This window comes from Castor canadensis, chromosome 11, assembly GCF_047511655.1.
Source record: "Castor canadensis chromosome 11, mCasCan1.hap1v2, whole genome shotgun sequence".
Taxonomy (NCBI): Eukaryota; Metazoa; Chordata; class Mammalia; order Rodentia; family Castoridae; genus Castor; species Castor canadensis.
Genome location: NC_133396.1, coordinates 94,397,903 through 94,422,625, shown reverse-complemented (window position 1 = coordinate 94,422,625; position 24,723 = coordinate 94,397,903). Strand labels below are relative to the sequence as shown.

Genomic DNA, 24,723 nt, shown 5'->3' with positions numbered 1-24,723 from the left:
TCAAACAACTAAGACAACTAAATGACAGGAATCATCACATACCTATCAGTACTAACACTTACTGTTAATGGACTTAATTCCCCCATCAAAAGGCACCGTTTGATGAACTGGATTAAAAAGGAAGATCCAACAATTCGTTGCTTACAGGAGACTCATCTCACCGACAGAAATAAGCATATGCTTAGGATGAAAGGCTGGAAGAAGATTTACCAAGCCAATGGCCCCCGAAAACAGGCAGGAGTAGCAATAGTTATCTCTGACAAAGTAGACTTCAAACCTACCTTGATCAAATGAGATAAAGAAGGACATTCCATACTAATAAAAGGGGAAATAGACCAAAAGGAAATAATAATCATCAATCCGTATGCACCCAATGTCAACGCACCCAATTTCATCAAACATACCCTGAAAGACCTAAAAGCATATACAAATGCCAACACAGTGGTTGTGGGAGACTTTAACACCCCATTATCATCAATAGATAGGTCATCCAAAAACTCAATAAAGAAATCCAAGATCTAAAATATACAATACATCAAATGGACCTAGTAGATGTCTACAGAACATTTCATCCAACTTCTACACAATATACATTCTTCTCAGCAGCCCATGGAACCTTCTCCAAAATAGATCATATCCTAGGGCACAAAACAAGCCTCAGCAAATATAAGAAAATAGAAATAATACCGTGCATACTATCTGACCACAATGCAGTAAAAGTAGAACTCAACAACAAAAGTAAAGACAAAAAACATGCAAACAGCTGGAAACTGAATAACTCATTACTTAATGAAGAATGGATCATCGATGCAATAAAAGAGGAAATTAAAAAGTTCCTGGAAGTCAATGAAAATGAAAACACAACCTACCGGAACCTATGGGACACAACTAAGGCACTCCTGAGAGGAAAGTTTATAGCCATGAGTGCATATATTAAAAAGACTGAAAGATCCCAAATCAATGATCTAATGATACATCTCAAACTCCTAGAAAAACAAGAACAAGCAAATCCCAAAACAAATAGAAGGAGAGAAATAATAAAAATAAGGGCTGAAATCAACGAAATAGAAACCAAAAAAAACCATACAAAGAATTAATGAAACAAAAAGTTGGTTCTTTGAAAAAATAAACAAGATCGATAGACCCCTGGCAAACCTGACTAAAATGAGGAGAGAAAAAACCCAAATTAGTAGAATTAGGAATGCAAAAGGGGAGATAACAACAAACACCATGGAAGTCCAGGAAATCATCAGAGACTACTTTGAGAACCTATATTCAAATAAATTTGAAAATCTAAAAGAAATGGACAGATTTCTAGATACATATGATCATCCAAAACTGAACCAAGAGGAAATTAGTCACCTGAATAGACCTATAACACAAAATGAAATTGAAGCAGCAATCAAGACTCTCCCCAAAAAGAAAAGTCCAGGACATGATGGATTCTCTGCTGAATTCTATCAGACCTTTAAAGAAGAACTGATACCAACCCTCCTTAAACTGTTCCACGAAATAGAAAGGGAAGGAAATCTGCCAAACACATTTTATGAAGCCAGAATTACACTTATCCCAAAACCAGGCAAAGACATCTCCGAAAAGGAGAACTATAGGCCAATCTCCTTAATGAACATTGATGCAAAAGTCCCCAATAAAATAATGGTAAACCAAATTCAACAACACATCAAAAAGATTATTCCCCACAACCAAGGAGGCTTCATCCCAGGAATGCAGGGGTGGTTCAACATACGAAAATCAATAAACTTAATAAACCACATTAACAGAAGCAAAGACAAAAACCACTTGATCATCTCAATAGATGCAGAAAAAGCCTTTGATAAGATCCAACATCATTTCATGATAAAAGCTCTAAGAAAACTAGGAATAGAAGGAAAGTTCCTCAACATTATAAAAGCTATATATGACAAACCTACAGCCAGCATTATACTTAACAGAGAAAAACTGAAACCATTCCCTCTAAAATCAGGAACCAGACAAGGATGCCCACTATCTCCACTCCTATTCAACATAGTACTGGAATTCCTAGCCAGAGCAATTAGGCAAGAAGAAGGAATAAAAGGAATACAAATAGATAAAGAAACTGTCAAAATATCCCTATTTGCAGATGACATGATCCTATACCTTAAAGACCCAAAAAACTCTACTCAGAAGCTTTTAGACATCATCAATAGCTATAGCAAGGTAGCAGGATATAAAATCAACATAGAAAAATCATTAGCATTTCTATACATTAACAATGAGCAAACTGAAAAAGAATGTATGAAAACAATTCCATTTACAATAGCCTCAAAAAAAAAATCAAATACCTAGGTGTAAACCTAACAAAAAGTGTGAAAGACCTCTACAAGGAAAACTATACACTTCTGAAGAAAGAGATTGGGGAAGACTATAGAAAGTGGAGAGATCTCCCATGCTCATGGATTGGTAGAATCAACATAGTAAAAATGTCTATACTCCCAAAAGTAATCTACATGTTTAATTCAATTCCCATCAAAATTCCAATGACATTCATTAAAGAGATTGAAAAATCTACTGTTAAATTTATATGGAAACACAAGAGGCCACGAATAGCCAAGGCAATACTCAGTCAAAAGAACAATGCAGGAGGTATCACAATACCTGACTTCAAACTATATTACAAAGCAATAACAATAAAAACAGCATGGTACTGGCACAAAAACAGACATGAAGACCAGTGGAACAGAATAGAGGACCCAGATATGAAGACACACAACTATAAGCAACTTATCTTTGACAAAGGAGCTAAAAATATACGATGGAGAAATAGCAGCCTCTTCAACAAAAACTGCTGGGAAAACTGGTTAGCAGTCTGCAAAAAACTGAAACTAGATCCATGTATATCACCCTATACCAAGATTAACTCAAAATGGATCAAGGATCTTAATATCAGACCCCAAACTCTTAAGTTGGTACAAGAAAGAGTAGGAAATACTCTGGAGTTAGTAGGTATAGGTAAGAACTTTTTCAATGAAACCCCAGCAGCACAGCAACTAAGAGATAGCATAGATAAATGGGACCTCATAAAACTAAAAAGCTTCTGTTCATCAAAAGAAATGGTCTCTAAACTGAAGAGAACACCCACAGAGTGGGAGAAAATATTTGCCAGCTACACTTCAGACAAAGGACTGATAACCAGAATATACAGGGAACTTAAAAAACTAAATTCTCCCAAAACTAATGAACCAATAAAGAAATGGGTAAGTGAACTAAACAGAACTTTCTCAAAAGAAGAAATTCAAATGGCCAGAAAACACATGAAAAAATGCTCACCATCTCTAGCAATAAAGGAAATGCAAATTAAAACCATGCTAAGATTCCGCCTCACCCCTGTTGGAATAGCCATCATGAGCAACACCACCAACAACAGGTGTTGGCGAGGATGCGGGGAAAAAGGAACCCTCTTACACTGTTGGTGGGAATGTAGACTAGTACAACCACTCTGGAAAAAAATTTGGAGGCTACTTAAAAAGCTGGACATTGATCTACCATTTGATCCAGCAATACCACTCTTGGGGATATACCCAAAAGACTGTTACTCCAGAGGCACCTGCACATCCATGTTTATTGCGGCACTATTCACAATAGCCAAGTTATGGAAACAGCCAAGATGCCCCAGCACTGACGAATGGATTAAGAAAATGTGGTATCTATACACAATGGAATTTTATGCAGCCATGAAGAAGAACGAAATGTTATCATTCACTGGTAAATGGATGGAATTGGAGAACATCATTCTGAGTGAGGTTAGCCTGGCCCAAAAGACCAAAAATCATATGTTCTCCCTCATATGTGGACATTAGATCAAGGGCAAACACAACAAGGGGATTGGACTATGAGCACATGATAAAAGCGAGAGCACACAAGGAAGGGGTGAGGATAGGTAAGACACCTAAAAAACTAGCTAGCATTTGTTGCCCTTAACACAGAGAAACTAAAGCAGATACCTTAAAGCAACTGAGGCCAATAGGAAAAGGGGAACAGGTACTAGAGAAAAGGTTAGATCAAAAAGAATTAACCTAGAAGGTAACACCCACACACAGGAAATCAATGTGAGTCAATGCCCTGTATAGCTATCCTTATCTCAACCAGCAAATACCCTTGTTCCTTCCTATTATTGCTTATACTCTCTCTACAACAAAATTAGAGATAAGGGCAAAATAGTTTCTGCTGGGTATTGAGGCGGGGGAGAGGGAGGGGGCGGAGTGCGTGGTAAGGGAGGGAGTGGGGGCAGGGGGGAGAAATGAACCAAGCCTTGTATGCACATATGTATAATAAAAGAAAATTGAAAAAAATAAAAAGAACAATTCTGGAGATATCACGATACCTGACTTCAAACTATATTACAAAGCAATAACAATAAAAACAGCATGGTACTGGCACAAAAACAGACATGAAGACCAGTGGAACAGAATAGAGGACCCAGATATGAAGACACACAACTATAACCAACTTGTCTTTGACAAAGGCACTAAAAATATACGATGGAGAAAAAGCAACCTCTTCAACAAAAACTGCTGGGAAAACTGGTTAGCAGTCTGCAAAAAACTGAAATTAGATCCATGTATATCACCCTATACCAATATTAACTCAACCTGGATCAAAGATCTTAATATCAGACCTCAAACTCTAAAGTTAATACAGGAAAGAGTAGGAAATACTCTGGAATTAATAGGTATAGGTAAGAACTTTCTCAGTGGAACCCCAGCAGCACAGCAACTAAGAGATAGCATTGATAAATGGGACTTCATAAAACTAAAAAGCTTCTGCTCAACAAAAGAAATGGTCTCTAAACTGAAGAGAACACCCACAGAGTGGGAGAAAATATTTGCCAGCTACACATCGTACAAAGGACTGATAACCAGAATATATAGGGAACTTAAAAAACTAAATTCTCCCAAAATTAATGAACCAATAAAGAAATGGGCAAGTGAACTAAACAGAATTTTCTCAAAAGAAGAAATTCAAATGGCCAAAAAACACATGAAAAAATGCTCACCATCTCTAGCAATAAAGGAAATGCAAATTAAAACCACACTAAGATTCCACCTCACCCCTGTTAGAATAGCCATCATTAGCAACACCACGAACAACAGGTGTTGGCGAGGATGCGGGGAAAAAGGAACCCTCTTACACTGTTGGTGGGAATGTAAACTAGTACAACCACTCTGGAAAAAAATTTGAAGGCTACTTAAAAAGCTAAGCATTGATCTACCATTTGATCCAGCAATACCACTCTTGGGGATATACCCAAAATGCTATGACACAGGTTACTTCAGAGGCACCTGCACACCCATGTTTATTGTGGCACTATTCACAATAGCCAAGTTATGGAAACAGCCAAGATGCCCCACTACTGACAAATGGATCAAGAAAATGTGGTATTTATACACAATGGAATTTTATGCAGCCATGAAGAAGAACGAAATGTTATCATTCACTGGTAAATGGATGGAATTGGAGAACATCATTCTGAGTGAGGTTAGCCTGGCCCAAAAGACCAAAAATCATATGTTCTCCCTCATATACAGACATTAGATCAAGGGCAAACACAACAAGGGGATTGGACTTTGATCACATGATAAAGTGAGAACACACAAGGGAAGTATGAGGATAGGTAAGACACCTAAAAAAGCTAGATAACATTTGTTGTCCTCAATGCAGAGAAACTAAAGCAGATACTTTAAAGCAACTGAGGCCAATAGGAGAAGGGGACCAGGAACTAGAGAAAAGGTTAGTTCGAGAAGAATTAACTTAGAAGGTAACACACATACACAGGAAATCAATGCGAGTCAACTCCCTTATCTCAACTGGCAAAAACCCTTGTTCCTTCCCATTATTGCTTATACTCTCTATTCAACAAAATTAGAGATAAGGGCAAAATAGTTTCTGCCTGGTAGGGAGGGGTAAGGGGGGATAAAAAGGAGGGTAAGGGAGGGGGCAGGGGGAAGGTGGGAGAAATGACCCAAATATTGTATGCCCATATGAATAAAATAAAAATTTTAAAAAAAGCTGATGTTACAAAAATTGTAAGTAGGGCCCCCCTCCCCTCAGGAAAAAAATAAACACAAAAGAGAAGCATCTCAGAAGAGCTCCATAAATCTTTATTTCACTGCAGCCTCCTCACAGAACCCAGTTTTGTTCTACAAACAACCCAAACCACCCATGTTCTTCACACAAAAGATTATTATGACCTGAAGTTCCACTCGGATTTCAAAAAATGTAATTTTCTGTTTGACAGGATGCATGTAGAGGTATATGAAGCCCCTTTCATGTTGTTGGCTTAGATGCCCTGGAGGGGCTATGGGTTATTAAATAACTGCCAGGAGCAGAGGGATATTCCTTAACAAAGCAGGTAGGGTGAGCTGGCTCTGCCTCACAGCCCAGGAAGACTAAGCCCGGCTTGCTACCATATAATAGCAAGGCCTCTGCAGGGAACTTGTGTTTCAGTTTTTGATGCCCTAAATCTTGCTTAGAAAGAAGCTGATGTCTCTCCAAGAAATCAACTTCAATTATGGTTTTTAAAATCCCCATGAAAGGTCTGGTGGAGTGGCTCAAGTGGAAGAGTACCTACCTAGCAAGTGGTGAGGCCATGAGTTCTTAAACCTTACTATCCAACTTAAAATGCTCATTAAAACTAACTTCATGCCCCAAGCTACCAATACTGGAGAACTGTACTGATTTGTTGTTGTTGTTGTCTTATAACCAGCAGCAGCCAGGAAAGCCCCATTTCCTTCAGCTTAGTGGGGTCACTTTTCCCTTTACTATTTAAGTAACGAGATATCTCACACTGAACCGGGAAACTCAGCATTTCCCTGAAGAACATTGAGGATGCCCAGAAGTTTATGTTTCTCACAATAGTTCTCTTGCTTGATCATTTTTCTTCTTTTTGTCCTAAATTAACCCACTGAACCCTTTGCCCCCAACAAGCCGAACACTACTTATGACAATGACAGTAGGTTTTGTTGAAGATTTAGGGGCGGGGTTGCATTGCAGTGTATCACAGCAGATTACTTAAAATCTAATATATGCATCTCTAGTGTAGAAAGTTTCTCAGGCTGACTCAAGAGATAGGAAATTCATTTCTCATTAATGTGTACAGAAATTTAGCTCAGTGTCTTTTCTTAACCCAGCCATCCAGACCCTGGAGCTATTTTTCTAACAACAAAATGGCTTTCTGAGCATTTTGGATTTCTTTCTGATTAAAGAAATCCTGGGACACATTTCCAAACTCTCTCTTGCACATTTATTGAACTGCCAGAGAAACTTTAAGTAGTGACTTGATATGTAAGTAGAATAAATTCCCAGTACATTGGTTGAATCCACCTTGCTCCTCAATGAGTACAAAGGGGCGTGGGAACACGTGAGTGCGGCAAATGGGTCGCAGGCTATCGAGTATCCTGTCGCAGGCATTATGCTGTCCTTCCACTAGTTGGCGCTGTCTGCCTTTGGGACACAAGAAGAACCGCCGGTTCCTAGCCAGCTTGGGGTTAGGAACTATGACTAGCTCTGGCCAGTGAGCTGTAAGTGTAAATGAAGTGTATCCATTCCATGCCGATGTCAGGCCCTACAAGGGCTCTTTCCCTTCACCTAGGTTGATCCAGCTTGAGGCTTCTCTGTCCTCCGGAATCCTGGATCAAAGTAGAATAGAGCCTGCCCCTCCCAAAGCTGATGTGTGTGAACGCAGGGAACGTGTATTATCCTTGGATAATAAACAGTAAACCTTTGTTGTTGGAGGGCTACTTGTTAGTATGGCATAACCCAGCCCACCTTGACTGATAGACTCTCTAATTATGATCCTTGTAATAATCCTACGAAGTAGCTCCTACTATCTCCATTTTCCTGATTTTCTTTCTCAGAACAGGTAAGTGGTAGAGACTTTTCTAATCTCCCCAACACCTGTGGGTCTTACCTAATGCCTGTGCTAGTTACACTGAGTTCGTAGTTACATTTCCTAACTTTAATTTCTGAAGTGTCCTTACAAACTGATTTATAACGTCTATGAATTTCTGATTCTGCTATAAAGTGGTGATGGTAAAATAGCACCATAGAATTTTTACTGTGTATTATTGCATTTGGTCCTCATAAGATGTGTGAGACTCCTGGATTCAATCCCCAGCATCACAAGAGAAAAAATATATATAAAGGTATACTGTTAGTTTGTCATTTTGAAAACCTGAGTCATCTTTGACACCTTCTTCATCTAACACTTCACCATGTTAATTCTTCTTTTTGTTCCTTTTCTCTATCCCTTTCTTGACACCAAAGTTAAAACCACCATTTTCTGCCACCTGGATGAGGATTGCAGTAGCCTCCCAAATGTTTCCTTCCACCTACTCCCACATCCCCCCATTGCCAACAATCCATTTCCAAAGGAGCCAGAGTAATCTTTATAAATACAGAACGTTGAAGCACTCTCCTGCTTTTAACCCCCTTTTGATTTCCCCTTGCTTGTGGGATAAAGATTTTTCTTAATTGAGGTGAAATTCATGTAATTTTATATAGATTGTGCATGATCCTTTTGACTACATCTTTACTTAGCATAATGTTTCATATTACAGCATGTATCAGTAATTCATTGTTTCTCTCTCTCTGTCTCTCTCTCTCTCCTCACTCCTTCCCTTCTCTTTCTTTCTTCCTTTCATGCCGGGGAATCAAACCCAGGACCTTGGGCATGCTAGGCAAGAGCTCTATCACAGAGCTACACCCCAGTCCTTGGCCTTTAGATCCAGGGTCGTGCTATGTAGCCCAGGCTGGCCTAGAATTGAAATCCTTTACCTCACCTTCTGAGTAGTGGGATTACAGGCTTGTTCTACCATGCCTGGCCAGTACTTCATTCCTTTATACAACTGAATAATATTTCATTCTCTACATATATACATACCACAATTTTCTTACTTACTCATTCACTGATGGACATTTGGATTATTTCTACCTTCTGGCTATTATGAACAGCGCTGCCATGAAAATTCATGGACAAATATTTGAACACTTGTTTTGAATTCTTTGGGATATGTGCCTAGGAGTGGATTGCTAAATCACAGGGAAGCTCTGTGTTTAACTTTTTGAGGTGTGGCCAAACTGTTTTGCATGATGGCTTCACCACATTATTTCCCCAATGCACAAGAGTTTTGATATCTCCACATTCCCGCCAGTACTTGTTATTTTCCATGTTTTGGATTATTACCATCCTAGCAGGTGTGAACTGTTGTCTTACTGAAGTTTTGCATTTCCTTAATGGTTAATGATGTTGAGTGCCTTTTCGACCATTTCTTTGTCTTCTTTAAAGAAAAATCTATTCAAGTCCTTTGCCCATTTTGAACATTGGGTTATTTGTCATTTTGAGATTGCACTCTAGGTGGTCTTTATATGTGGTATTCTGAATATTGAACCCTTCTCAGATATATGATTTTCAAATATTTCCTTCCATTCTATAGGTGTCTTTTTACTTTCTTAATAATACCCCTTGATACATAAAAGCTTTAAATTGTGGGTTGGCAGAATGATAGAGCACCTGCCTAGCCAGCCTCAGGCCCTGAGTTCAAACCCCAGTATCACAAAAGAGAAGTTTTTAATTTTGAGACAGTCCAGTGAATTTTTTCCTCTGTTGTTCATGCTGCCACTTCCTGGCTAATCTGTTTGCACCTCAATTTCTTCACCTATAAAATGACAATAGAGTTGTGTGAGGATTGAACACACAGATGAAATTCTCAGAAAAAGTGCTTAATGCAAAATGAACACTTGATAAACTTTAGCTATTATTAGACTACGTTTATGGGCTAGACTAGCATGGCCTGAATAAATGTCTGTGATATCCGTGTGCGTTAAAGGAAGAGTACAGACAGAATTCCAATGAATTCATTCCTTTGCTATTTAGGTCACATACCTCAAGACTTGATCAAACATTGAAATCAAACATTGTTTCCACAAGTTCAGGTGTGGTGCTAGCTACTCGTACTAACTTAGATAGTGGTGAATCTGAAAATGTAACTTTGATCAGGTATCGTGTGATCATCCAACAGTTCTGCTGGATCACTTGTAGTTAATAATATATCTGAGCTCTTCTTTTGTAATGACTTTTTTTTAAATAACAAACTACCATCCACGTGTGTCTGAAAACTTTAGTTTCCTTTTTTAGAGAGGGTGCAAGGTGACATCCTTATGTCATCCCAAGCACAATTGTGTTCTATTCTTTTTTGCAGGAGTTAGGGGAAAGAGTGGCAATGCAATCGTCACTGAGTAGAATGTGACCTAATATGGAAATAGGATCATTGCAATTGCAAGTAGTTAAGATAAGGTCATGCCCATACAGGGTAGGTACCTGAACTAGTGTGACTAGTGTCTTTATGTTATGGCCATATGACTATACAGATTATACTACCACGTGACAATGAAGGCGGAGACAGGAGCTCTGCAGTTCCAAAGAGGCCAGTGTATCAAGAATACCAGTGAACCCCCAGCAGGTGGCAGAGAGGCTGCACACCTTACAGAAATCAGAGGGAACATGTCCCTGCCAATAACTTCACTTCAGACTTCAAGCTCCAGAATAGGGAGCCATTTCTGTCCCTTAGGCCTCCCATTTGGTGGTACTCGGTTACAGCAGTCAGGAAAATCATACACTAAGTACGGGGAGAAAACGTCTCGTAGGTGGTTTTTCTTCCTCTGAGACCACTGGGTTTCTGCTTGATCTGTGAACCCTGACAAATACTTTTAACTGTTCAATATCTGGACACTTCCAGAGTAAACATACACCTTTCAGGTGTTCTAAAAACTTCAGATTTACTCTTTGGCTTTCCCTAGTGATATCATACCCTTTTTGCAGCTAAGAATAGTCTCGACTTAGGCTCCATCTAAATTTAGGGGTGGAGGAGTAGAGACGTGGAGATTCCTCTGTCTCTTGGTGTTCGTCTTTGTTCATCCAGGTGGTTTTCCCGGTGAAATGGCCTAGATCCTCATCCCTGAGAGGTCTGATCCCTTGGTTTTCACGCTCCACTGGGCAAGAGAGGTGCCAAGCCATGCCCAGGTGGATCACCTCTGCCCCTGTTGTGTAGTAACAGCCTGTATCTTCCTAATGGTCAGGGTCTTTTCCTGTTGGCCTCTCAGCATGAGAAACTCAAGGTGACAAGTGGAAACATACCATCTCTGGAAGCCAAGACCTCTAAACTCGCTGACCCCACCCAGAACTAAGAAACAAAAACATCAATTTTCCAAGAGGAGTGCTAGTAAGCAGAGCCTCCCTTAGTTTTATCCCATGGTTTACCCAACCATTCCACCTACCAGGACACTGTGCCATGTAACAGTTGGTGATTGAGAGTGTCTATTCTGTCTAGGAGGAAGCCATGCCACCCTCACACAGCACCAACTCCAGCCTAGCACTTCAGCCTGCCTTCAAGAGGACATCCCATCACACTGTCCAGATGACGTTTTCTGGGTGATGTGATCTGTGGGGGACTAGTAGGTCCATGGTCATGGCCCACTTCTGCACCTCCTGTGCTGTAATGTAGATCCCTTGATCCAACGTTGTATAATGGGAAATCCCATTCCTGTGGACTTCTACTTCCTATTCGAAGGAACATTGTTTTTCCCGACTTCTGACAAGTTCAACTAAAAACCATGTTATATAACAGACACCTACACATATACATTTAAAACAAACAAACAAAATTCTGAAAGGTGGCTGTCTAGCTAGGGACCTTGGGACCTAGGGTATAACACAGAGGTAAGTTCCTGGGTTTTCTTTTTATCTTATAAAACTCAGATTTGGAGCTGAAGAAGCAGGCAACTCAGAAATGCCAATTAGCACAGACAAAAAAAAAAGATTATATCTTTTGGGTGCTAACTTCATAAAATTCTGAAGACCAATCTCTGTGTCTGCTAAAGGAATCCAATGGTGATGTTTAATTTGGCAATAAACTAATTACATATTTGTTATTATCTTGGGATGCATGAAATGGAATGATGATTAAATAGTGATCACTTTCATGTAGATATTGCTTTATGTAATAGTAAATAAGCCCAGCATGGTGGCATGCACATGTAATCCCAGCACTTGGGAGGCTGAGGCAGGAGGATCATGAGTTAGAGGCCAGTCTATGATACACAGCAAGATCAAGAAAGAAAGAGAGAGAGAGAAGGAGAGAATGAGAGACAGACAGAGAAAGAAAGAGAGAAATGGAGGGAGGGAAGAAGGATGAGGGAGGAGAGAGGAAAGAGGGAAAGAAAGAAAGGCTGGATGATAGGTATGAGGAGTTTAGAATTTTTTGTATTATTTTACATGAAATTTCATGTCTTCATTTTTACATAATAAAAACTTAAAAAATTACTTGTCCCTTGATTTTACTATAAATGGATGATTCTGTAATCTAGAAATTTATTTCACTTAGTTTTTTAACAGTCATTTACGTAGCATCTTCTTTTAGCTAACCACTGTACCAAACTCTAGGTACCAAAGACTCAATGGTGAATAAGACATATCAGTTAATCCATTTGTCTGCAAGTAATTTAACATTTGTGGCCCTAATTAATCTTAGTTTAGTTTTCTTACACTATTAGAAGTCTGGGAAATAGAGTCCAGAATTTGTGCAGTGGCTTAATGACATCAAAGATCCAAGTCCTTTTTATCTTACCATTCTTCTTTCTTTAGAACGTGGGCTTTTATTTTTACCCTTGCTACTTCAAGGTCACAAAATGTTGCTACTCCTCCATACATCACACTGGCATTCTAAACTGGAAGGAGAGGGAAGAATAAAAGACAAAGAGATTGCATCCAACACAACTATCCCTGCTTTAAACTTAGAAAACCAAAGCTTCTCCAGGACCACCACATGCGTCCCTCCTAAAGACTTTTGCTGAAACTTCTGTGGCTAGTACTGACTCAGATGGTCATGTGTAGATACCCGGAAGACCAGGCAATTAATATTCATATTCCCAGTGTCTATAAAATGAGAAATACAGGAGAGAAGAGACTTGCAAAAGGTGATCAACTAGTGTGAAATGCCTGAGTCATTTTTATTCCCAGGAGATCAAAAGAGTTTTAAGTCAAAGCAACAGCAGTAGCCAGAGTATGTGAGATGGTTCTTCAAGCCCCACAGGGAAGATAAAGAGGGCTGGCTGTCACCTGCATATAGAGTGAGCGGTGTTATAGCAAAGGAATTCTGAATTAGTGAATGGAGCCTTTTATGTTGTCTCGATTATGCTTATACATTGTATTTATTTATTACATCCTTATTATGCTAAGTAAACAGCCTTGTGAAGACATTCAGGATAAAAGCAGGCAGTGCTGCTGTGGGTAGCTTCTGAGGAAGCCAGATCTTGTTCCCTGCAGGGTGGTCCTTCCCCTACGCCCAGAAGTTTTTGGGGAGGCACAGTAGCAATAAGCCCAGTCAGAAAGACCTGGTGTGGCTCCTTACAGGTATGATGAATGCCATGCAGAAACCAGGCTGTCTCCAAGGGAGGCCAAGGCAGCTGGCACCATTCTAAGAGGAGGGAGTGACAGTGTCAGCAGTGGAGCACATGGCCCCTGGGAGTATGTGTCTGTGTGTCTATGTGTGTGAGTATGTGTGTATGTGTATCTGTGTGTGAGTGAGAGAGGATGTGTGTGTGTGTGTGTATGAGTGTGTGTCTGCATGTGAATGTGTGTGTGTGAGAGAGAGTGTTACAGATGGAGCAGGGGGTATAAGTACATTTCATGGCCCATTTTCTCACCTCCTTCCACTGGAGCCCCTTCTGGGGTCCCCCAGGCACCATTATTCCTGCGAGGGGCATCACCATTTCATCTGACCCCATTCAGATGTGTCTGCAGGGGACCACTGCAGCAGATCCCATGATTCTTGGCTGGGGACTTCTGCCACCATTTGTGCCACTGGAACCCCTAAATGCTGTGGCAGAAAAGGAGGACAGCTTCTCCTCCTCCACTTATTTCATATTCTTTTAGATAGTTACTTTTGTGGACATTTTGTGGGTTGCGTCAATGAACTCACTCCTAAACTGACTACAGCTCCCAAAGGAGTGCACTGTCTATGTACCGAGAATCCGAAGGGAAGCTCCGTCTTTAGACATATGGGCTCAGGGTTCAATCAATGTCCTTAAAGTTTTATTTCTTTCCACCACTTTGCTCTGCTCTTCCCTGTGTTGATGTCCTTTGTGGGCTCCAGGTGGGGACAAGCCACCTGACCTCACTGTTTCCAGGGTAGCAGAAGGAGCATTGCTATTCACCGTTCTCAGCATGCTCTAGAGGAGTCTACAATTTCTTCTCATTAGACCATCTCAGATCAGGTGCTCACTCCCAAGCCAGGGCATGACACTGGCTGATTGCCTAAGGCCTGAGTCACCTATTTCACTCTGATGGTGTGACCAAGAGAGAGAGGTGAACTTCGAGGAATGTTTGATCAACAAGGGAAAGGATATGAAGAGTTGAAAGGTGAATATTCAGGGCAGCTATGAAGAAGGACTGCTTGTGCCTTACAACATAGGGTCTTTAGTTTTTTGGGTCTGGTGCTGGGGATGCACCTCGGGGCCTTATGCATGCTAGGTAAGTGTACTACCGCTGAGCTACACCTAGCTACACCACAGTTTCAACATATGTTCCCTGTAGGACCAAGATATAAAACTCCTGGGACCTGATCCTGGGACAGACTAACAGGAAAACATTCTTAGTTAGAATCACACATCCCTCACCAACAACTAAGTCTGTTAGAGGTGTACAGTTGTACAACTAAGCCTGCTATACAGTGTCAAGTGCACAATCTCTTCACCAACTGTCTACATAGAGTCATGCAAGCCACCTTAGAGTGAGTTTGCTCCCAAAGTGTACATTCCCAAGGATTGGTTGACCTTGTCATGCAGAAGACGGTCCTCTGATCTCTGCTGATGGCAAGGCCCTCTCTGGGCTCAGGAGACCAGAGCCCTAAAGTAACAGTCTGAGAAAGGTTTATTATCACCAGATTCATCTTAAATCTATGCCAAATACAAGGCTGATTCATAGTTAGGGGGAGAATTCCCAAGTTTCATAAATGATGGGTCAGTCTGTGCCAAACCCCTTATAAAATCCAGGTCGGTTTTCATCCTGGACAAATCTGGGTTTCTCAGATGAACGGTTCTTACCAGAAGCATGTGGGTTTTGAACCCAGACATAGCCCATGACTTCTGTGTTGAACATCTTCAATATAAGATATTCAGGATCAGTATAAGAATGTGTCGTTTATTTAAAATTACTTTTCCTTAGCCTTTAACCCTATGGCTAGGACTGTTTATAGGTCAAAGCTATGCCTACTAAATACTGAATCTTGGTCATTTGAAGTGCCTAGATTACTTTAAAGTTTAGGATAAGACTACTATGAAAAGAAACCAGGTCACACCATGAATTATACAATAAGAGCAGTGTTTCATGTCCAAAAGATAGACAAAAATGACAGTCTGACTAAACTAAGTGTCAATATTGTATCACACATTACTGTGGGAATGTAAGCTGGTTTCACCTCTATGAAAAACAATTAGTCATCTTCTAGAGTTAAACAGACACAAACACCTAGCTGTCCACATCATAGAAATAGTAACCTGGAGAGACTTGCCTGTGTACACTAGGAATCACTTTCAGAGCAGCCCTTGAGGGTAGATCAGGGAAGAGAGGACTGCAACATTTAGAAACTTGCACTGTTTACTTTTTACTCTTCTGTGGGTTCGTCAGAAGTGTATGTTACGTGTGTAAAATTTCCCAAACAGTAGGAATGGAGAAAAGCAGAGGGGTTTTGACTCATCACCTTTTCAGTGCATGTCCTATGAATTGCTTTTGCTTTCAGATAAGGAGAATGCATGAGCATTTGCTATTGAGATCAGAAAGACTTCTTTTCCAAGGGAAGTGACATGATTTGATGCTGGCTGCTAGGCATCACTTTAGTCACTTAATCTATATCCACAAGTGGCGAAAGCAGAGACTGGTACATGTTCCCCAGAACCCATCTGCCCCCTGTTTACTGAGTACAAACCTGGAAAACATCCCTAAAAATATGTCTTTGCCCTTCGTCTTTCCTACTCTCTGCAGTGCAGAAGGATGACAGGGTTTGCAGCAACTCTTGGGCATGAATTAATTAGAAGCCCCTGGCTGAAGATCGCAGCAATGGAAGAACGCTGGTCCCTGCCGTGGTAGAAGGCAATGCCCATTCAAGGCTGCCAATCTCTGAGCCTCATTGCTGTGTGACAGTGAGCTTCCATATTATTTAAACTATTTTATGTGACTGTTCAGGCGCATGCAACCAAACCCAATTAACTGCTCTAATGGCTGCAGTTTTCTCTAAAATCAAATCAATTTAAACAGACATCCTTCACCATACGTTGAGTTGTAGCAGTAATTCTACACAGCAGTTCAAACCTTCAGTTACTCAGGCCTCACAATTCTAATTTGTCCTAGAGGGTGTAGCAAGAAACTACTTTAAAATGAGCATAAATCGAGGTGTTTTACTGCGAGATTTATGTCCAAGAGAGCAATTGTGAGCATCTGCTTTGAATTTTTTTCCCAGCTAGAATTATCATAGCCCTGCTGTAAGGTGGGTGTCCCCCATCTCAATTATTTCTTTTTTCCTTTCCTCTCCACTCCTCTCCTCCACTCTCCTCTCCTCTCCTCCCCTCCCCTCCCTTCCCCCTTCCTTCCTTCCTTGCTCCTTCCCTTCCTCCCTCCCTCCCTCCCTCCTTCCCTCTTTCTTTCTTTCTCTCTCTCTTTCTTTCTTTCTTTCCTTTATTCTTTCCCTCCTCCTGCCTCTCTCCTTCCCCCTCCTTCAATGCCAAGGTATCTTTGCTTCAGCAGCTAGCATGGCTACATTAACACAATTGACAAAGCATTTGTTGCTACAACATTAAACCAGGGATATAGGTATTTAGGACAACATTCATTTTTTGGATGGGGATGATGAGCATTGCTCCTTTTCAAAAATATATTAATCAGGATTCCCCAGACAGACAGACAGACAGACCCATTAGGGCACATATAAATATATAAGACAGGATTTATTATTGAAATTGGCTCACATGATTAGATAAACCAAGAGTTTCTACAAGATGTAGTCTCCAAACTAGAGGGCCAGGAAAACGAGTGCTATAATTTGGTCAAGGACAAAAACCTGCGAATGAATGTACAGGGAGGAAAGGGGAAATATGTCATATATGCTGGTGTATATATTGTATGTTCTACAATCCATGGACCCAAGATCTAAAAATCACAGAAGGCAGATGTGGTAGTTCCAGAAGAAGAAAGTGAATTTGCCTTTTTCTACCCTTTTGTTCCTCAATTAGGATTGGCATCCCAATTATTTATTGAGTACCTGTTTAAAATGCAGGTTCATTAACCCCGTCTAGAACAATAGAATCGAAATCTCTGGGAGTGAGTCCCAGGACTAAAGTTTGAACAGGTTTTCCTATCACACTAACATTTGAGAATTCTTTTTAATGCCTTCCTCTTTCCTTTATAAACCAGAAAAGACCCAAACTTTTCAAAAACAGTGTGGTGGTACATTCCTGATTAGCATCCCAGCTAATCAGGAAGCTGAGACAGGAAGATCTCAAGTTTGAGAACTGGACTACATAGTGAGAGTGCATCTGAAACATAAAGCAAAACAAAAGAGGTATGGGTTTCTGTTTCTTTAATCCATCCTCTGCTACCTGAGATGAAGTGGACATGTAGGTCATGCATCTGGGTAAAATCCTTAATTCTCCTGAAAGACTTTATTCTTCAGTCTTTTAATTATTAAAAACATAACAAATTTCCTGTTTAACTTCTTGTGAGAGATTACAAATTGACATTCTGCTATGTTCAGCTTTTATCAAAAGGCCAGTCAGGAGACAGTCTATGATGGATTTCTTAAGAACATGCAGTTTACTAATTTTAACTTTTTTTTTTTTTTTTTTAGCGAGACTAAATTTTACCCTTGAAATGTATCAGAGTATTGGAGAACTGCCTCATTGGGTTGCATTGTGTAGGCCCCTTGTTTGGATGTGTTTTACTGAATTGCACTCTGGAATTCTGCTATCAGCTTCACTTTGAACACCGCCATGAAAAGGAACTGTAAGACATGTTTCTGTCACAACTGTTGGGCTGCTTTTGGGAAGTTCCCTCCATACTACTATACATTCTTCAGGGGGACCCATAGGAGAATTTGTCAGTTCTCTCATTGGCTCATGTGTTGAACACTTGGTCCCCAGTTGGTGGTGCTATTTGAGGAGATTATGAAAACTTTAGAAGGTAGACCTAGGTTGGAGGACGTAAGCCACTGGGGCTGTATCCTTGGGGGCTATTTATAGGCCCCTTCCTCTATTTCCCTTCTCTACTTCTTTTCTGCTATCATGTGAAGAAGCTCTCTTGCCACAAGCTTCCTCAACAAGGGGCAAAGCAACCATGACTGAACTCTCTGAGACCATGAGTCAAAATAAATAATTCTTCCCCTTACGTTGTTCTGTCAGGTATTCTAGTCACAGCTACACAACAGTAACTAAGACAGAGTAGGTCCCAGACCAAAGATGAGTGATGGAGAGCAAGTTTCTTAATCTTTTCTTGGCCTAAAAATTGAAGTTTTACCTTATAGAGCTGTGGAGAGTACTAAATGGAGGGATATAACATGGCACCTGACGCCTTGTAGGGACTCAGTAACTAGAATCTTAGCAGTGCTGACATACAGTGCATGCAATCATTTTTAAGCAAATGAATGAGGTGTGCAGATTTTGCTGGACTGAAGAAAACTAATATATATAATATAATATATATATATATTTTTTCTTGGTGGGACTGGGATTTGAGCTCAGGGATTTGTGCTCACAAAGCAGGTACTCTATTGCTTGAGCCACACGTCTAGTCCATTTTGCTCTGGAGATGGGTGTGTTTTGAACTATTTGCCTAGGCTGGTCTCAAACCCAGATCCTCCTGATCTCAGCCTCCCAAGCTGTTAGGATTACAGGCATGAGCCACTGACACCAGAGAAACTATTATTTTTGAGCTTTAAATGTTTCAAAGTCCAGAATGATCACTGAGCAAAATAACCAGACAGTGTGTAGTAAGCACTCTACAAAGAAAAGGGTGGAGAAAAAAAGTAATGTGCTGATTGGGGAATGAGGCTAAGACCCCAGGCCTCCTGAGTCCTGGCATAAAGCATAACCCAGAGGGACCTACTTGATGGGCTGGGAGGTGAGGAGTTAATTGACATATCCTAGAAAATGAATGAACCTTTAGCTTGGTTTGGCTGTGCTTGTGAGGGGTACTGTTACCCAGCAGTGACCCCGTGCTAGTGTGGAAAGAGCTAGAACCACAAAGGGCCTCCAAGGCTGCCTGGGGTCAATCTGAAGACATCTTTGGGAGAGCTCTCACTTCCCTAAATGCAATTCTACATGTGTTGCAAAGGACTTTGGGTCATTCCCTCCTTTGTGCTGTTTCTGCCTTTACTGCTTCTTCTTTCCTTTTTCAAGGACCCACATTCTCAGGATACAGCCCTGGTTGGCCTTTTGGTGTTTTTTGTTTTTTTGAGACAGGGTCTCCCGACATTACCCAGGCTATCCTTGAACTCACAACCCTGCTGCTTTAGCCTCCTGAGTGCTGGGATTACAGTTATAAACCACCATGCCTGGCCTGAGCAGAATAACAAAACAATTCACAGCCTTGATGGCCCTCTCTTTCCTTGGGCAGGACAGGCAATTCTGGGCAGGCCAGCCTCTGTGCCTTTGCTCTACCGTCAGGAAACAATAAAAGGCTATTTCCATAAGCCTGCTATAACTATTTTTCAAATTCAAAAGAAAAACTCATGATTCACTCAGTATATATGACTTTCTAAGGGCTTTGAGAGAAAAGATGTGAAATTGGACCGTGCTAGGAAACCCAGGATGGATGATTGCCGCGGACATGCCTCATGGGAAATTCTCTCCTCTGGGAGATGCCATCTGCTTGTGCCAAGATTCATGGCTGTGGGTGTGGTTCAGGCCCTTAATTAACTTCTGCTCTGTTTTTTCCAGGAAGCCAGACACAAATGATGATGTCCAGGAATGCTCTTCCCTGATTCTTTTCCCTCGTTTTATCTGTATGACCACTCCCCTCCACACCTTCAAGGCTTTCAACTCTTGGAATACAGCTATCATTCTTTTTCAAATATCAACCCGACAACCAAAGTATGCCCAATAAATACCTGATTAGCATGTCTGTGCACTGCCAGAGGAAATACAGGGAAAACCACACCATTCACTCTCCTTTAGTTCTTACATGGACATGGACTTAAAGCTAGTGATTGGAGGAGACAATGAATAAACTCAAGTTTTCTACCCTTTCATGCTTAAGTATAATAAAAATAACTATGGACTCATAGAAGAGAACCAGACTTGGCATCAGAGGTCCTGTTTTTTAATCTTACACTGTATGGTACCGAGCAAGGTACTGATGAAAACTCCAGCTCCTCATTTACCAACAAGGAAGTCCTGATACCTGCTGGCAGTGAGGTTGGATAAGGAATAAACACTGGCATATTGTTTATGTGCCTGTGTGTGATTTAATAGGTGCCAAAAAAGATTTCTTTCCTTCCTTCCTTCCTTAAGGAGCTTAGAGGCTAATAGGTAAGAACAGGTTCTACTAAAACCAACACCCACTGTGGATGACCCCACAAGCTACAGGAGGGGTGCAAAAGCATACCAAGGCTGCCTTTGTGGTTTGCTGCATAGGAGGTGGAGAAAAATAGCTTTGATTGGCATCACTGGGGGCTTTCTGCTAGTTTCCTTCTTGCCCGCCCTGTGCACAGGCTTTCCACCAAAACCACTCTGCAAAGAGTAAGTTTCAGGCCCTCATCAGCCACATCTGATTGGAACTCAGGAGTCAGCAGAGCAGGTTGCCAATGATTCTCACTTGAGGATAAGAATGGGTGTTCAGGAGCCAGAAGGATGCTGGTCATAGCCAGGCTGGGAAACCAGCAGAAGTGAGTAGGGTGCGATTAAGCATTAGCACACATTAGTATTGGCGCACTCTATTCCATAGAGTGGAAATACAATACAGAAGAATTTCAGATATGTGGCTCTTACCCTAAACCAAGCTGGGGAGCCAGCACCACATGCTCAGAAGTTAAAAAACAAACCCAAACCTTCTGGGTGTCTCAATGTAGCAGCCTTTCACTCTTCATCTGACCTGACAGCCCACATGAGGTGTTCAAAGACATTGGTTTATTTGGGCTTCCGAACATCTCATGGGATATGTAGATGAGTATTGCCTCATTGCGCACAGGAAAGAACCGAGATTCAGAGAAGTTATACAACTTGCCAAGATCACACTATGTTCCAGAGTTGCAGCTCTAAGCCAGGTAATCCGACTCTAAGTCCAAACTTCTTGAAGAAAACATAAATGATCTACCCAGTCATAGTCATGCAAGAATTTCTAAACTATTGTGGTAGTGGCTATTACCAGTTCTCCCCCAATCTCTCTCTCTCTCTCTCTCTGTATATATATGTAATATATACCTCTCTCTCTCTCTGTATATATATTACATATATATATATAACATATATATACATTATATATTTACATCTATATATATTACATTATATATATTACATCTATATACAGAAAGTGAGAGAGAGAGAGAGAGAGAGAGAGGTAGAGAGAAGATTTTGCTGCATGTGAAGCAGTATGCAGTAAAGACTACATTTCTTAACTTCCCTTTAGCTACAGTTGTTTGTGTAATGATGTTTGGGTCAACATGAGGTATATAGAATTAGAAGTGGTATATGCAATCTTCCAGGCCCTTAAAAAGATGTCATGGCAGAGATGCAGAATGTGATGGTTGGAGATGAGGAAGCCATTTTTGGTCCATTCTGGCTCTAAACCAGTCACCTGGAATTTTATGTGTAAGAGAAATAAGTTTAAGCCATTACATGTTGCATTCTTGTTGTAGCAGCCTAACACTTATTCTAACTGATGTGAGTATATGTATCCCATAAAAGTCATAAGGAAAGAAAATTGTGAGACAATAAAGAAGGATAAGAATTAAAGCCTGATGCAGAGTCACCTGAATTATAGTCACCTTGTTGGTGACAATAGGTACCTTAGGCACACGGAAGATGCTCCCCAAATTCTTACTGTATTCACACAGCTCAAGCAGTCACTCTTTCCCTCAAAGTGATTGCAAGTGGCACGATCAAAGAGATCCAACTGAAGATGAGAAGGCCTGAGGTCTAATTCGAGTTCTGCCTTTTTTTTTTGCCTTGTGTAAGTTGTTTAATCTCTCTGAGTTTAGGTTTCTTCAGATGTAAAATGAAGATGATGATATCTCACTCCAGGATTATTGTGAGGGTACATAGTAGATACCCAATACTTTCTGCTGCTTTGTCCCTCTGCCTTTCCCCATGCAGAATAGCCTTGTGACACATGTGTATTACTGGGCAGACCTTTACCAACTCTTGTCTTACCAGCCCACCAAGATAAAGCACATAGAGAAGCATGTGTGGGGATCCATCAGCCCATACCAGGCCTAGACCTGTTGAGCAGAGAGGGCCCAACTCAATGCTATCATAGTCCAGGAATGTTTACAAGTGGATCGGCGACACCTAGAGGAAAGAGAGCCATGTGGCATTTGGGAAGCACCACAGTAAGGGCCATTGTGTGAGTGGAGTGTTAAGATCATGATCAGAGCCTCTGAGCTCTTAGCATGACCTTTGGGGTCAGAGGTGCCTGGGAAAGAATGGCTGGTTGGTTCAAGTTCAGAGTGTCACAGTTCTGGTGGCTCCAGTCTACACTGAGAAACCTGGGAAAATCTCTCTGCTAGATAACCTAGGGCTGAGCTCAACCTAAACCCAAGTATCAAGAGAAGCTCTCTTAACAAATCAGCAACAATTAAACATTGTGTAAGCAGGTAGATCACAGCTCAAGTTCAAATCCCACAACTATCATTCCTGAATATTACCTTACACTCACTAGAGAGAGGCACTATTCATCAGAGGACTTAAATGCCTCAACATAACCTCCAGTGACATTCTTGGTTCTCACCAGTCCCCATGTAGATCCTTTTGGCCAGTACAGGTCCAACCATGTATATGGCCCTACTCTTCTGGGCCCTACTGATTTCCTAGAGACAGAGCACCAGTTCCCGTTTGCCTATCCCTCTCATCCTAGTCTAGTCTGGTCCAGAAGATGGTTTGTAAGCATACCCAAGTATTCTTTCCATTCAGACAGTGGCTGAGGCTCCAAGGCTGGTAGAGCATGAGTCAGCCCAGCCCAACCCTGGCACAGCTCTCCCTACTTTATTGGAATTTCCTAAAGCAAAGTATGGGTAGTATGGGGATTGAAAACTCTTCTTCTAGCCATATGTTTATTATAATAAGTGTAGAAAAATAACTAGCCCAGTGAACTGAAGATTTCCTGGATATTGTTACTAAGGACAACACTAAAATTTAAAAGTAAGTATACTCAATATAGATCTAAAAACACATTGAGTAAATGATGGTACAGGTAGCCCATGACATCAACACAAAGGTGATGCTGGGAAAATACCCTTCACTATGCTGATGTTTCAGGTGAAAATGAGAAACACAGTTGCTCAATGAATCCAAATATTCCTTTGGGGCCACAAGTGCAATCCCTCTGCAGTAGGATCACATATTTGGGAAGTCAATTTACCATAGCAATGGTTTCTGAAGCCCAGATTTGCATGTAGGAGGATGATTCTGAAATAGAGTTCCCAGATAAAATACAGGACACTTTGTTCATTTTGAACTTCAGAATAATTATTGCACGGGACAGATTTCTACTGAAAATTATTCATTCATCATTTGAAATTCAAAGTTAGCTGCAAGTCCTGTATTTTGGTGTGATAAACCTGGCATCCCTGTTCTGAAAGTTTAGGTTATTCCCAGCTCCTCCTGCCTACCCCACATCCTCATCCTGGCAAATCAACTGTGATGCCATTCAGCTTGCCTCCCTCCCAGTTCAGGCTTTTGCTGGTACTCAGCCGAGGGGGCCTTGCTTGCCTTGCTTGTTTTCCTGTCTGCAAATGTGTTACCCCTGACTCCTCCTGCTGCCAGCCATCCTCCTAAAATGCAAGTCTGACCCTTGCAAGAGTCCTGCCATGGTGACCTGTTCCTTGCTGGATAAAGACCAGGCTCCTTCACATGCCCAATCAGTCCCTGCTCTTTGCCACCATCCTAGCCAAACTGGACTTGGTGTCCCGTCACACAGTGTGTTCTTTTGTGTAATCGCCTCTGCTTTGCTCTGATGACCTCACAGCCAGAAAAAATCCACCTTTGGTCTTTTGTTATTAATCCCAGTGTCACTGGTTCAGTGAATCCTCTCCGGCACCCCAGCTCTCCCTGCTGCTGTGTCTCTGCTCCCAGCCAAGGGCATCTGAGGGCAATAGCCATTTCCACCACTCACTGCCTCAGGCCAGCAGTGAACACCAGAAGGGAGGAGCCTGAGTGGTGTCCTGACCACAGCAGTAGGGCCTGGGATCATCTGAGGCACCAGGAGGTAAGAGTTTCAGAGAAGGGACAAATAGAAGGAGGAAAAGAAGAAACCTGGGAATGTTGGTCCTTCCTCCTCCTCTTTTTTTATTTATTTTATTTTTTTATTGTTGTGCTTGCTAGGGGTACTTCGTAGCATTTACCTCCTCTTCTATCTTAGTCACCATTTATTAGGCAGGTGTCTTACCTAATGCTTACAATAGCTGGCAGGCTCATCAGCCCCAATTT

The 24,723-nt window shown here is 41.1% G+C and overlaps 1 long non-coding RNA gene across 3 annotated transcripts in view; it reads left to right on the top strand.

The window, feature by feature from the left end:
• LOC141413873 (uncharacterized) overlaps window positions 1-21,506 on the top strand; it is a 42,935-nt gene extending 21,429 nt beyond the window's left edge. For all 3 annotated transcript variants that reach the window (XR_012438846.1, XR_012438847.1, XR_012438845.1), the window contains 2 exons: window positions 17,934-18,088; window positions 20,020-21,506. This is a non-coding gene — a long non-coding RNA (uncharacterized lncRNA). The remainder of the gene's footprint in view (window positions 1-17,933; window positions 18,089-20,019) is intronic.
• Window positions 21,507-24,723: the final 3,217 nt, after the last annotated feature.